This window comes from Cibotium barometz, chromosome 46 (genome assembly GCF_041138505.1).
Source record: "Cibotium barometz isolate CiBa-2024 chromosome 46, ASM4113850v1, whole genome shotgun sequence".
NCBI classification, from domain to species: domain Eukaryota; kingdom Viridiplantae; phylum Streptophyta; class Polypodiopsida; order Cyatheales; family Cibotiaceae; genus Cibotium; species Cibotium barometz.
The window spans coordinates 44,112,836-44,126,109 of NC_141091.1; positions in this window are offsets into that span (position 1 = coordinate 44,112,836).

Here is a 13,274-nt window from a genome sequence, read left to right on the forward strand (position 1 = left end):
AAAGAAAAGATAGCCATCATTATGAGAATAACTTCCGTGAGGTGTCCAATTGTTTTCACACAATTTGATCCATATTTGAGAAAAATCTGGATCAACTTCATAAGTTTCTTTCATGAGGACAAATGGTTCACTTTCAATTATAGAAATGTTGTTGATATTTGGTCTTCGACTCAAAGCATCGGCAACAACATTTTCTTTTCCAGGTTGATATTGAATCATAGGTTGGAAACTTTGAATGAAAGCTGCCCATTTGATATGCCTATCTGAAATAAGAGGTTGCGTAAGCAAATGCCTAATGCTTTGTTGGTCTGTCTTGATAAGAAATTCAGAGCCCATTAGGTAATGCTTCCAGATTTTCAAAGCATGCACTACTGCTGCTAATTCCTTGTCATAAGTGCTATAATTTTGCTCTGCAGGCTTAAGCTTTCTACTTTGATATGCATAGGATGGTTGTCTTGCATAAGAACAGCTCCAAATCCTTTGCCACTAGCATCAGTCACTACTATAAAGAATGGTCTTTGAAAATCAGGTAGTGTAAGAACTGGTGCTTGTGTTAAAGCATTCTTGAGTGTTGCAAAAGATTTATCTTGCTTATCAGTCCAATTGAAATTTGTAGCTTTCTTAAGGAGTTCAGTCAAAGGATTGGCAATACAAGCAAAATTCTTGACGAACTTCCTATAATAACTACATAAGCCAAGAAAAGATCTAAGATCATGTATGTTTCTAGGCGTAGGCCAAGAAGCAATATACTCAATTTTCTTAGGATCTACACGAATCCCTTCAGCCGACACTATATGACCTAAGTATTCAATCTCCTCTTGAAAGAAAGAACTCTTTTCAGGATTGACATACAATTCATTTTCTCTCAAAAGATTGAACACTTGTTCCAAGTGTTGTTCATGTTCTTGTCAATCCTTGCTGAAAACAAGAATGTCATCAAAGAACACTATAACAAAACTTTGAAACTTAAGGAATATGCGATTCATCATACGGCTGAAAGTAGCTGGAGCATTGGTCAAACCAAATGGCATAACCAAAAACTCATAATGACCAGTTTGGGTTCTAAAAGCTGTCTTGAAAATGTCAGATTGAGTCATACGGACTTGATGATACCCAGACTTTAGGTCAATCTTGCTAAAGACCTTTGATCCTCTAAGCTTATCAAGAAGATCATCTACCCTAGGAATAGGATATCTGTTCTTGACAGTAATCTTATTCAATGCACGATAGTCTACACACATTCGGTAAGTTCCGTTCTTCTTCTTAACAAGAAGTACTGGAGCTCCAAAAGGTGAACTACTAGGTCGAATAAGGCCTCTCTCTAGCAAGTCTTCTATTTGGCTTTGGATTTCTCTTTGCTCTAAATTGTTGACTCTATAGGGAGCTTTACAAGGCAGGGAATTTCCAGCCAATAAGTCAATACTATGATCCTCAGGCCTAGACTTAGGTAATCCTGGAGGCAGATCTTCCATGAAACAGTCACTAAATTTGGAGATAAAAGAATCAAACTTTGGTCTTTTGGATGTGTCCAACTCAGCATCAAGCTGGTTAACCCATACCATATAAGTCTTGTCTCTTTTTCTTAGAGCTCTCTTTGCTTGAGTGTGACTCAACAAAGGACTCATTTCTCCTTTGACTTGACACTGGAGGATAATATTTTCATTGTCCTTCCTTAGAGAAATACTATGAGTGTCATAGTCTATAATAGGATTGTATTTGTGTCTCCAAGGCATACCCAAATTTATATCTACCCCTTGTAAAGGTGCAACTAAGAAATCCCTCTTTTCTATTAAAGGTTTGATGCATAAATCCAAATCTTTCACCACTTGCATGCAATTATACTTTGTTCCAGTACATGCTGCTTTGACTTTATAGTGTGTAGGTGAAGAATGAAGATTTAGTGCTCTAAGTACCTTTTTCAGAAATGAAATCATGTGTACTACCATCATCATGCAAAATAAGAACTTCATGTCCATTTATCGTTCCTTTTATTTTAAGCAAAGAATGAACATGAGGTTTACCTTCTTGTTCTGAGTAATCTGGATCGGAATTACCCTCTTGCTTGAATGATTCTTCTTCATTGTCGTCTTCTTCAATCATGTTGACTCGAGCTGCTGTTGGTGTTGAATTCTTGGTACGCTCCGGACAATTCGGTGCTATGTGATCTTCTTTGTGGCACTTGAAACATTTGATAGGAGATGTCTTCGGTTTGCCACCATTGACTTTCTTATTGGTACTCATGTTGCCTTTAGCCTCGTCCTTGCCTTTGTCATAACCTGGTTTATACATCTTCTTTGAAGCATAAAAAGATTTAGTAAATGGTTTAGAAGAAGTACCCTCATGTGCTTTAATCTCTTTAGGAAAACCATTTTTACGTTCTGAATTAGTTGCCAAAGATATTGCAAAAGATAGTGAATGAGGTCGAAACATATTCACATCGGCCCTAATGGTAGATCTAAGGCCCGATATGAACTTCCTTTTTTGATCCTTCTCGCTGACTCTATCCACAACCTGCACCTGTAATAAAGTATTCCAGAACTTTTCTACATACTGTGACATAGTTTCCTTTTCCAATTGATGCAAAGTGTCCCATTCTTTGGACTTGAATTGTGAGGGTAAAAAGTGCTTTGCCGTTGAAATCTTTTCCAAGAATCTGGCTTATCACGACCTTGCTTAATTACACTCCACCATAAAGCTGCACTGTCTACCATATGATTGACTGCACATTTAATCTTATCATTCTCTGAAAATTTTTCTCCAGAAAAATAGTCATCTAGTTGACTAAGCCAAGCTAAAATGACCCTAGCATCCTTCTTTCCATCATAATTTTGAAATGTGAAAGCTTTTCGACTAATCTTGGATTCTTTTTGTGACCTTTGTGCTTGCAATGTAGCATTTACAGCCCTTTGAATAGTGTCATCTTCGTCATCAAAAGATAGCGAAGAGTCACGCTTGCGTCTACGATTCGAGAGCTGTCTCTCCAATTCAATACGCTTCTCTCTTTCTTCTATAATTTGATGTTGTAAAGAAAGGAGTTGCTCTTGAATTGATGGCGAGATAGGCAAATCTGCCATAGTGCTTGTGCAAATGATGTAGATAAATAAAATTTTACTTTATTTGATGTAAATAAATAAAGCAAAAATGAGTACTTATCTTGTTTTTCTCCCGCAATTCGATCTTGGTTGAAGCTGAACAAGATGTTGTTCAATGGCTGAATTGAATTCTCGTCGCCTCAAACAAATCCCGAACTATTCCGCGTGATTCAAGAGTCTTGGGCTAGTCGAATTGTTGATGAAATAATTTTTCTGCACTTTGAAACCTGCTGAAACAGTCCTGTAAACCTTGCCCAAACTCTGTAATATTTTTTTGAAATTTTCAGAATTTTTCAGAAGTGATTTCGGAATTTTCTGGCCTTTTCTAGGCAATTTTGAAGCTTTTTAAAACCTGTAAATCACTTTTCTGCACCCAAAAATTTTCAGAATTGGAAACCTTTGAATTTCTCCTCAAATTTGAAAATAGGAAAAAGTAGAGGTTCAAAAAGTGATGTGACTTGCATGGGGATTGGGAAAAGTGAGAGTAGATTAGGATTAAGAGGAAATTAGGATTATGGAGTGATTAGCTCTTTGAGCTACTTTTTTTTTATTTCTCCTCTCCACGCTTTTTGCACCGGCAGGCTGCCGCCGTGCGCCTCCTTGTCCAAAAGCTTGTTGAGATTTTTGTGATGGCTTTTACACAGATTTATCTCCCCCGTCCATTATAGGTTTGCTCAACCTTGAAGCTTTCTGATTTCTGAGAGATACCCGTGAGGTTTTTGGCTATGAGGATTTCATCCATACGGTCAGATTTTGATTTCACTGAGTATTTGAGAAAACCTCTTTTTGATAGAGAGGGATGGTTTTGCAGGGTGGTGAGTGGGTTTGAGAGTAGATCTAGTTTTGAATCTTTGACCTTTGGGTAAAGACCTGCAAAACACCCTTCTGTCCACTGGATAAATTCCTGCACTTTCTTGATTTTTGAGAAGTTGAAGCCCTTTCCTACCTTCTCCACAAATCTCCTAGCCCAAGCTCTGATACCACTGCAACCAGAATCTTATTCTAGGAATTGATTGTGGAAAGTAGAGAATTAATTCAATCATAAAAACCATTGCTTGTAAGCTTCAACTAAATCAAATCAATTGAAAAATTAAACACTTAAACAAAAATACTTAGCTCCAAAAAGACCATATTGGGTGCAATCTTCCCCCCTCTTGTGCGTGGCCTCTCCCCACACAAGAGTATTTCTTTATTAGCTTTCCTTTTTACCAAAATTAGGCCATAGCCCCCAAAATACAAGATGTGCTTTTTAGAGAGCACGGCACTCTTCTTTAACAAAAATAGAGTGTCAAATTGGGACTAGGGTAAAGCCATAGGCTTTAATAAATTCCACATAAATAAATGTATCTTTCCTAAAGTTCAAAATGGAAAAATCATTTAATAAGATTACAAGCTACTATGCTTGCCAAAAATGAAATGTGATGATCCAAGACATTTCTTCCAAAGTAAACTCTTCAATTCCCATAGTCTTCATCACCTGAAAATATAAGCCCAATTAATTATTAAATTAATCCCACAAATATTAAACAGGCACAAATCATCACCAACTCATGACTACCAGGCGTAAGTACCCCAGGAATCACCCTGCCATACAAACCTAACTGAAATAATCATAGGTGGCCTCAAACATACGTCATATACCGCACGTATTAATATTTATAGTGGTATCACCCACGATATTAACCTAGCCGGCATGACGCAAGAGTAATCTAGGCGTCCCCAAATTACTCAAGAGTGGATAAATAATATTTTTCTAGAGGACTTAAAATATATTCTCATGACAATTATATGGATGAGGCTGAATTTCAAGATTGTGCAAATGAGGTGATAGAAGAGCTTACTCTTGACCCTTCTCAAGAGTTTCCATTTCATCCAGGTGGAGAGGATTGGGTAGAAGTTGAGACAAAAGAAAGGACAGCCATGCTATGTGCCATTTCACAAGAAGCTAAAGCGGGATGCAAAGGTTCCAACACTTTGAGGCTTGTGGGGAAGATTAGGGGCAAATCCATTCACATACTTATTGATTCTAGGAGCACACATAGTTTTGTGAACTCTAAATCGATAAATTCTTTGAAACTATGCCCAATAGAGATGATGAAGCCTCTAAAAGTGGAGGTTGTAAATGGACAGCATGAGCTGAGTAAGAGTTGGGTTGCAACAAGGATTTCTTTGTCTTTTGATTATGCCTATGATGCCCGTTTGATTGTGCTTGACATGGGGCCCATTGATGTGATTCTTGGATGCAATTGGTTGCATACTTTGGGCAGGTTCTCAATGGATTTGAAGGACATAAAAATGTGGTTTATGCACGAAGGCAAAGAGTTATGTTTAGATGGAATTTGCAACCATTATTTAACCTTGGTGTCTATGAAGAAAATGAAGAGAGAGTTGAAGAGTTTATGTCTTATTTACATGCTATAACTCGCTCATCAAGAAGAGGACAATGGGGTGCAAATACATGATGAAGGGACGGATGCCTTGTTGCAAGAGTACAAAGATGTGTTTGAAGCACCTAAATGCTTGCCACCTACTAGAGAAGTCAACCATGTCATAGGGCTTGAGAAGGATGCAAAACCAATCAATAAGCCTCCTTATAAGCTTTCAAAGGTTGAGTAGGAAGAGGTGACAAAGCAAGTAGAAGAGCTTTTGAAAATGGGATTCATACAACCAAGCCAATCACCTTTCGCCTCACCCATTGTGTTGGTGAAGAAGAAGGATAGATCTTATAGAATGTGCATCGATTATAGGGGTCTCAACAAGATCACTATAAAGAATCGATATCCCATTCCAAGGATTGATGATTTACTTGATGAATTAAAAGGAGCAAAATATTTCTCCAAGATAGATCTCAAGTCTGGGTATCATCAAATAAGGATGAAAGATGGTGATGAGTTTAAGACGGCAGTCTAGATTGAACGGGGTCTATTTCAATTCATGGTTATGCCTTTTGGATTATCAGATGACCCAGCCACATTTCAGGCTCTTATGAACAAAGTTTTGAAGCCATTGCTCTACAAATCAGTGTTGGTCTTCTTTGATGACATACTTGTGTATATCAAGTCAAGGGAAGAGCACTTGATGCATGTGGAGCAAGTGTTGAAGGTATTGAGAGATCACAAGTTGTTTGCCAAGCAAAGCAAGTGCACCTTTATGTCACAAGAAGTGGAATACTTGGGTCACAATGTGAGCAATGATGGTATTAAGATGGATCCCAAGAAGGTACAATGTGTGAAAGAGTGTCCTACACCCACCAACACTACTCAACTAAGGGGATTTTTGGGATTATCATCCTTTTATATGAGGTTCATATGCCATTATGCTCACATGGCAGCCCCACTTACTAATAAGCTTAAGAAGGAAGCATTTTTTTGGGATGTCGTGGCCGATAAGAGCTTTTAAGAGCTCAAGCAGCCACTCATTTCATCTCCAATATTCGTTTGCCCTGATTTTTCTAAGCCTTTCACTATACATGCTAATGCAAGTGGTAGAGGAATTGGTGCCGTGCTATATCAAGAGCAAGGGGTGATTGCTTATGAGAGTAGAAAGATCACCGCAAGAAGGAGAGGGAGCTTCATGTTTACGATCAAGAAATGTTGGCCATTTTGCATGCCGTAAAGAAGTGGCATCACTATTTGTATGGTGGGCATTTCAAAGTAAGGACCGATCACCACCACCAAGTACTCCAATTTTTCCTAATGATGGGGAGAGAAATAAAGAGAATGCACTCATAATGGAGTACCAAATGCACTCAAGGGAGTACTGAAAAGATGCAGGGGAGAAGAGAGCTTGAGCTCTTGCAAAACAAGCACACACACTCATAAAACCCTAAAAGAGAACACACAAGGTGAGAGGCTGAAAATCTTCTTCTTCTTCACACAACACTCAACACACCATATACAAAGATAAGAGTACACACTATATGAAAAGGTACTCAACCAAATACATACTAGGGTTCTCTATAGTGTGAACCCAGATAAAAGAGCTGACACTATAACTATGCCAGTCTCTAGAATGGCTGTCACACAGCCTGTCATCCCACTGGCCACATATCACCCATGATCTCACCAACCATGCCAGTGGTGTAAGTGTGGGGCCTATCCCCTAGGCGGGTCATTAGTGTCCACCGCCTCACTAGATGAGCTCGATATCTCAACACTCCCCCTCAAGCTCAACTCCATCTCATGTACACCAAGCAAAGCCCTGAATCTGCGGAGCTTCTCTGTGTACCCAATGCTTTGGTGAAGATGTCAGCGACCTGATCCTGTGTGCTGACATAAACAAGGTCAACGTCTCTGCCAAAACCTTCTTTCTGACAAAATGGTAGTGGACCTCTATATGCTTCATGCGAGCATGAAAAATTGGGTTCCTGACCAACTGTATACTGCTAATGTTGTCACAGAAAATGACAAGTTGTCTATCCATTGATATACCCAAATCTGCAAGTAGCTTTCTCAACCAAGCTACCTCACATGCTGCCATAGGCAGCACCTCTATACTCGGTCTCTGTACTAGATAGAGCAACCGTAGGCTGCTTCTTGTTGCTCCAAGTCACAGTAGCACTCCCCAAAGAAAACATGAAGCCACTAGTAAATCTTCTATCTCAGATACTGCAAGCCCAATCAGCATCTGTGTACCCATGTATACATATCTCTGTCCCAGTTTCATAAAATAGTCCACAATAATGCAAAGTAGACCTCACATACCTCAGTATGCATCTCAATGCATCCAAATGCGGCTTCCAAGGAACCTGCATAAACTGACTCACCAACCCAACAGCATAGCTCAAATCTGGCCTAGTGATTGTCATGTAGATCAAGCTTCCTACTATGCGCCTATACATAGTAGGATCCTCCAAAATTATTCCTGAATCTGCACTCAACTTGCCATTCTGATCCAATGGCACTGAGATAGGCTTACAGCCTATCATACCATAGTTGGACAACATGTCCAAGCCATACTGTCTTTGCAGTAATCCAATACCATGTGGTGGCCTAATCACCTCAATGCCCAAGAAATATCTGAGCTCCCCCAGATCCTTCATCTCAAACTTCTGTCTAAGCAAGATCTTTACATCAAATATCTCTGCATCATGGTCCCCCGTAATGATCAGGTCATCTACATAGATGACAATGAGCACAACCCCTCTATCACTATGTCTCACATACGTCAATCAAGCTGCATTGGCTACATGAAAGCCAATAGTGACAAGATATTCAGAAATCTTGTCAGACCATGCTCTTGGTGCTTGTTTTAAGCCATACAAGGCTTTCTTCAACCTGCAAACATGCTCGGGGTGACTCACACCCTCATAACCAGGTGGCTGCGACATATACACCTCTTCCTGCAAATCCCCATGCAAGAATGCATTCTTTACATCCATCTGATGATATAAAGACCATTGCTTTGATGTAGCCATTGCTATCACAACTCTCACTGTTGCCATCTTGGCAACTGGGCTGAAAGTTTCCTCATAATCAATGCCATATGTCTACGCATATCCTTTGGCTACCAATCTAGCCTTGTACCTACTTATGCTTCCATCACTGTTATGTTTTACTTTGTACACCCACTTGCATCCAATGGCTTTCTTGCCTTCAGGCAATTGCACTAAATCCCAAGTCTCATTTCTATATAGTGTATCCATCTCCTCATCCATAGCTTTCTCCCAACACACATTTCCAACAGCCTCATCAATGCATGTGGGCTCTAAAACCTGCACAACTTTTGCCATGTATGCATAGTGATGTGCCATGTATGCATAGTGATGTGCCACATAACCATCATAGGTAAACCTCTACGCATGATTCTTCACTCTCCCAGATCTTCGCAGCTTTGCATTCATGGCTTCCATAACCTTCTTTACACCACAGGTGTTCTCATAGCTGGTATCCCAAGATCCTCATCAAGGCTCATCTCTGAGCCACTAGACTCTCCATCAACATGAGAATGCCCTGCAGAAATGTCAGGCATACTAAGGGGCTCGATCACTTTCTCTTTGCCTTTATGTGATGTACTAATCACATTTGCAAGACTAGTATTATGACGCAGCCTGCCACTCCATGGTCTATCAACTGAACCACTAGATGAGGACTCTCCTGGTCCACTCAATGTTGACTTGCATTCTGTGCAACCACATTTCCACTCACATCAGCCCCCCTAACAGCTTCTTTTTCAGCAGCATACCAGCTGCTCATCTTATCAAAAACAACATCCCTGCTTACCCTCAACTCACATGTAGCAGGGTTATAACACCTGTATCCCTTTTGCTCAAGAGAATACCCAATAAACACACATTTTTCAGCTTTTGGATCTAGCTTAGTTCTCAGCTCATCTGGCACATGCACATATGCAATGCATCCAAAGACTTTCAGATGAGAAAAATCAAGTTTTTTGCCAGTAAACCTCTCCTCTGGAGTTACATCATGTATGGCTACAGTTGGAATCCTGTTCAATGATGTAAGCTGCTGTAGAAACAGCCTCAGCCCAGTAGCTATGTGGCATATTCTTCTCTCCCATCAATGCTCGTGCAATCTCAGCAATGTGCCTGTTTTTTCGCTCAGCAACTCCATTTTGCTGCGGAGTGTATCTGCATGTAGACTGTCTCTGAATACCATTCTTCTATAAAAATTCAGAGAACTCATTGGAGAAGTACTCTCCCCCTCCATCTGACCTTAGGCACTTTACATGTTTCCCTGTTTGCTTTTCAACCATAACTCTGAAATTCTGAAAATGAGTGAACACCTCACTCTTCTCCTTCATGAAGTATACCCACACTTTTCATCAATAAATGTCACATAATATCTGTAGCCTCCCATAGACATGGTCTTCGTAGGACTCCATACATCTGAATGCACAACATCTAGTGCATTTCTGCTCACATTTCTGTCACGTGGAAAGACATGCTTTGTTTGCTTTCCAAATTGACATGCTTCACATATTTTCTATATACCTTTAACTTTAAACTTTGGTAGTCCTGTCACAATTCCTTTAGTCTGCATAGACTTCATTCTCTGCACATTCACATGTCCAATTCTTTTATGCCAAATGTCTGTGTCTGCAACAATTCCTGAACCATTTGCAAACATTGCAGCACTCACTTCAGGCATGTTTACATTCAATGTAAACATTCTGCCCACTTTGTTGCCTTTTGCAACCAACCTATACTTGTCTTTAAAGTCTTCAACATAATAACCATCAAGGTTAAACCGATCCTGCAAACCCTGCTCAATCATCTAGCCAACTGAAACCAGATTCTTTGTTATGTTTGGAACATGAAGTACATCTGCAAGGTACTTCACTTTGCCATCCTGCTGCATAGACAATGGCACATCTCCAACATGGGCAATTGGATGAGCAGTGTCATCCCCCCTGTTTCCATAAAACCTGGTCTTTCAAGGTTTTTCATCTCCTTGAACCACTCCCCATGACTTGTCATGTGGTTCGAAGCACCTGAATCAACGTACCATACATCATCTTTATGTACTGCTTCAACATTTTCAGACATGGCATTAACAACATGCTGCATAACAAACAACCTTTCATTATCCTCATTATTTCTGCTCGAGAATGCATAGTTGTTTTGCTGCAATTTCCCATTTTGCATGTCAGCCTGCTTCTTAACAATCTGCCTGCACATGTCCAGGCTAACCATAATAAAAGCATCCACGTGTATCATTATACTGCCTTTGCCAATTTCCATGACCTCTTTGACTCCCCTTGCCTCTTAATTGGCCTCTTCCACTTGCGTGTTGTTGTTGTTGTGAATTTTGGGACTGTTGTTGTTGGGCCATAATTCTGATTACCTGTTCGGCCACCTCCTTGGCCGCGTCCACGGCCTCCTCTACCTCGTCCTCTTTCTGAACTTGTGTAGAAGGTCTGTTGCTCTTAACTGTTTTTGTTTTGTGAAGACTGTTGGTCTTCACCCAAGCTCTTCTCTCATGTGATAGGTGTTGTTATGGCAAAATTTAGCTAAGTGCAGCCATTTATCCCATGAAGCTTGGGTGTCATAACAATAGTGTCTCAAATAGATTTCGAGCCACTTGTTCACTCTCTCAGTTTGGCCATCCGTTTGCAGATGATAGGCCGTACTTGGAGTGAGTGTAGTCTCCATGGAATCAAAAACACTTCCAAAAATGGCTCATGAACTTGACATCCCTATCACTCACCACTTGCTTAGGCATTCCATGCAACCTAAACACATGCTCCATAAGTTGTTGCGCCACCATAGAAGCCGTATATTGCACCTTTGTGGGTATGAAATGAGCCACCTTTGTTAATCTATCCACTACCACACATAGATGCTATTCCACCCTTGCTTAGTAGTGGGCATCCCAGTAATGAAATCCATGGCTATGTGTGTCCACTTTCCCTCTAGAATAGGCAATGGTTGCAACAATCCTCCTGACAATTGATTGGGATCCTTGTTTTGTTTGGCAAGGCAAACACTTTTGCACATAGTCATGCACATCCTCCCAAAGTCCTTTCCAAAAGAAACTCTTTCGTATCTTATCATAGGTCTTGAACGCTCCCAAATAACCTGCCATTGGTGAAGAGTGCATCTCTTGTAGGATTTTCAGCTTAAAGGATGAGTGAGGGACCAAATAGACCTTTTTCTTGTACCAAAGCAACCCATTGCACACCTCAAAATATGAATATTCATCACATAACCCTTGTTGTAATTTCTGAAACATTGGACCAGCCATGTCATCCACCAAATCCTCCTATTGTATCTCATGAATCCAATCGTAATACACCTCCGAAATAGCATGTATAGTGCAAGCCAACATCCTAGAAAGTGCATCCGCAACATTGCCCTTTCCCACCATGTAAGAGATCTCGAAATCATAATTTTGCAAGGTAGCAAGATATCTCTTTTTCGTTGGAGAAAGGTTTTGCTGGGTGAGGAAAAATTGGAGTACTCGGTGATCGGTCCTTACTTAGCATACAAATAATGATGCCACTTCTTTACGGCATGCAAAATGGCCAACACTTCTTGATCATAAACATAAAGCTCCCTATCCTTCTCGGTGAGCTTTCTACTCTCATAAGCAATCACCCCATGCTCTTGATATAGCACCGCACCGATTCCTCTCCTACTTACATCAGCCCATGTAGTGAAAGGCTTAGAAAAATCAGGGCAAACTAATATTGGAGATGAAATGAGTGCTTTCTTGAGCTCTTGGAAGCTCTTATCAACCACGACATCCCAAAAAAAAAAATGCTTTCTTCTTAAGCCTATCGGTAAGTGGGACTGCCATGTGAGAAAAATGGCATATAAACCTCCTATAAAAGGATGATAATCCCAAAAATCCCCTTAGTTGAGTAGTGTTAGTGGGTGTAGGCCACTCTTTCACACATTGTACCTTCTTGGGATCCATCTTAATACCATGATTGCTCACAATGTGACCCAAGTATTCCACTTCTTGTGACATAAAGCTGCACTTGCTTTGCCTAGCGAACAGCATGTGCTCTCTCAATATCTTCAACATTTGCTCCACATGCATCAAGTGCTCTTCCCTTGACTTGCTATATACAAGTATGTCATAAAAGAAGACCAAAACTGATTTGTAGAGGAATGGCTTCAAAACTTTGTTCATGAGAGCCTGAAATGTGGCCAAGGTATTTGATAATCCAAAAGGCATAACTCTAAATTGAAATAGACCCCATTCAGTCCGGAATGCCGTCTTAAACTCATCACCATCTTTCATCCTTATTTGATAATACCCCCAGACTTGAGATCTATTTTGGAGAAATATTTTTCTCCTTTCAATTCATTAAGTAAATCATCAATCCTTGGAATGGGATATCGATTCTTTATAGTGATCTTGTTGAGATCCCTATAATCGATGCACATTCTATAAGATCCACCCTTCTTCTTCACCAACAAAACGAGTGAGGCGAAAGGTGATTGGCTTGGTTGTATGAATCCCATTTCCAAAAGCTCTTCCACTTGCTTTGTCACCTCTTTCCCCTCAACCTTTGAAAGACTATAAGGAGGCTTATCGACTAGTTTTGCATCCTTCTCAAGCTCTATGGCATGATCGACTTCTCTAGTAGGTGGCAAGCATTTAGGTGCTTCAAACACATCTTTGTACTCTTGCAATCAACAAGGCATCCATCCCTTCATGTATTTGCAGTCCATTATCCTCTTCTTGACGAGTGAAACTCTTCATCATGTATTTG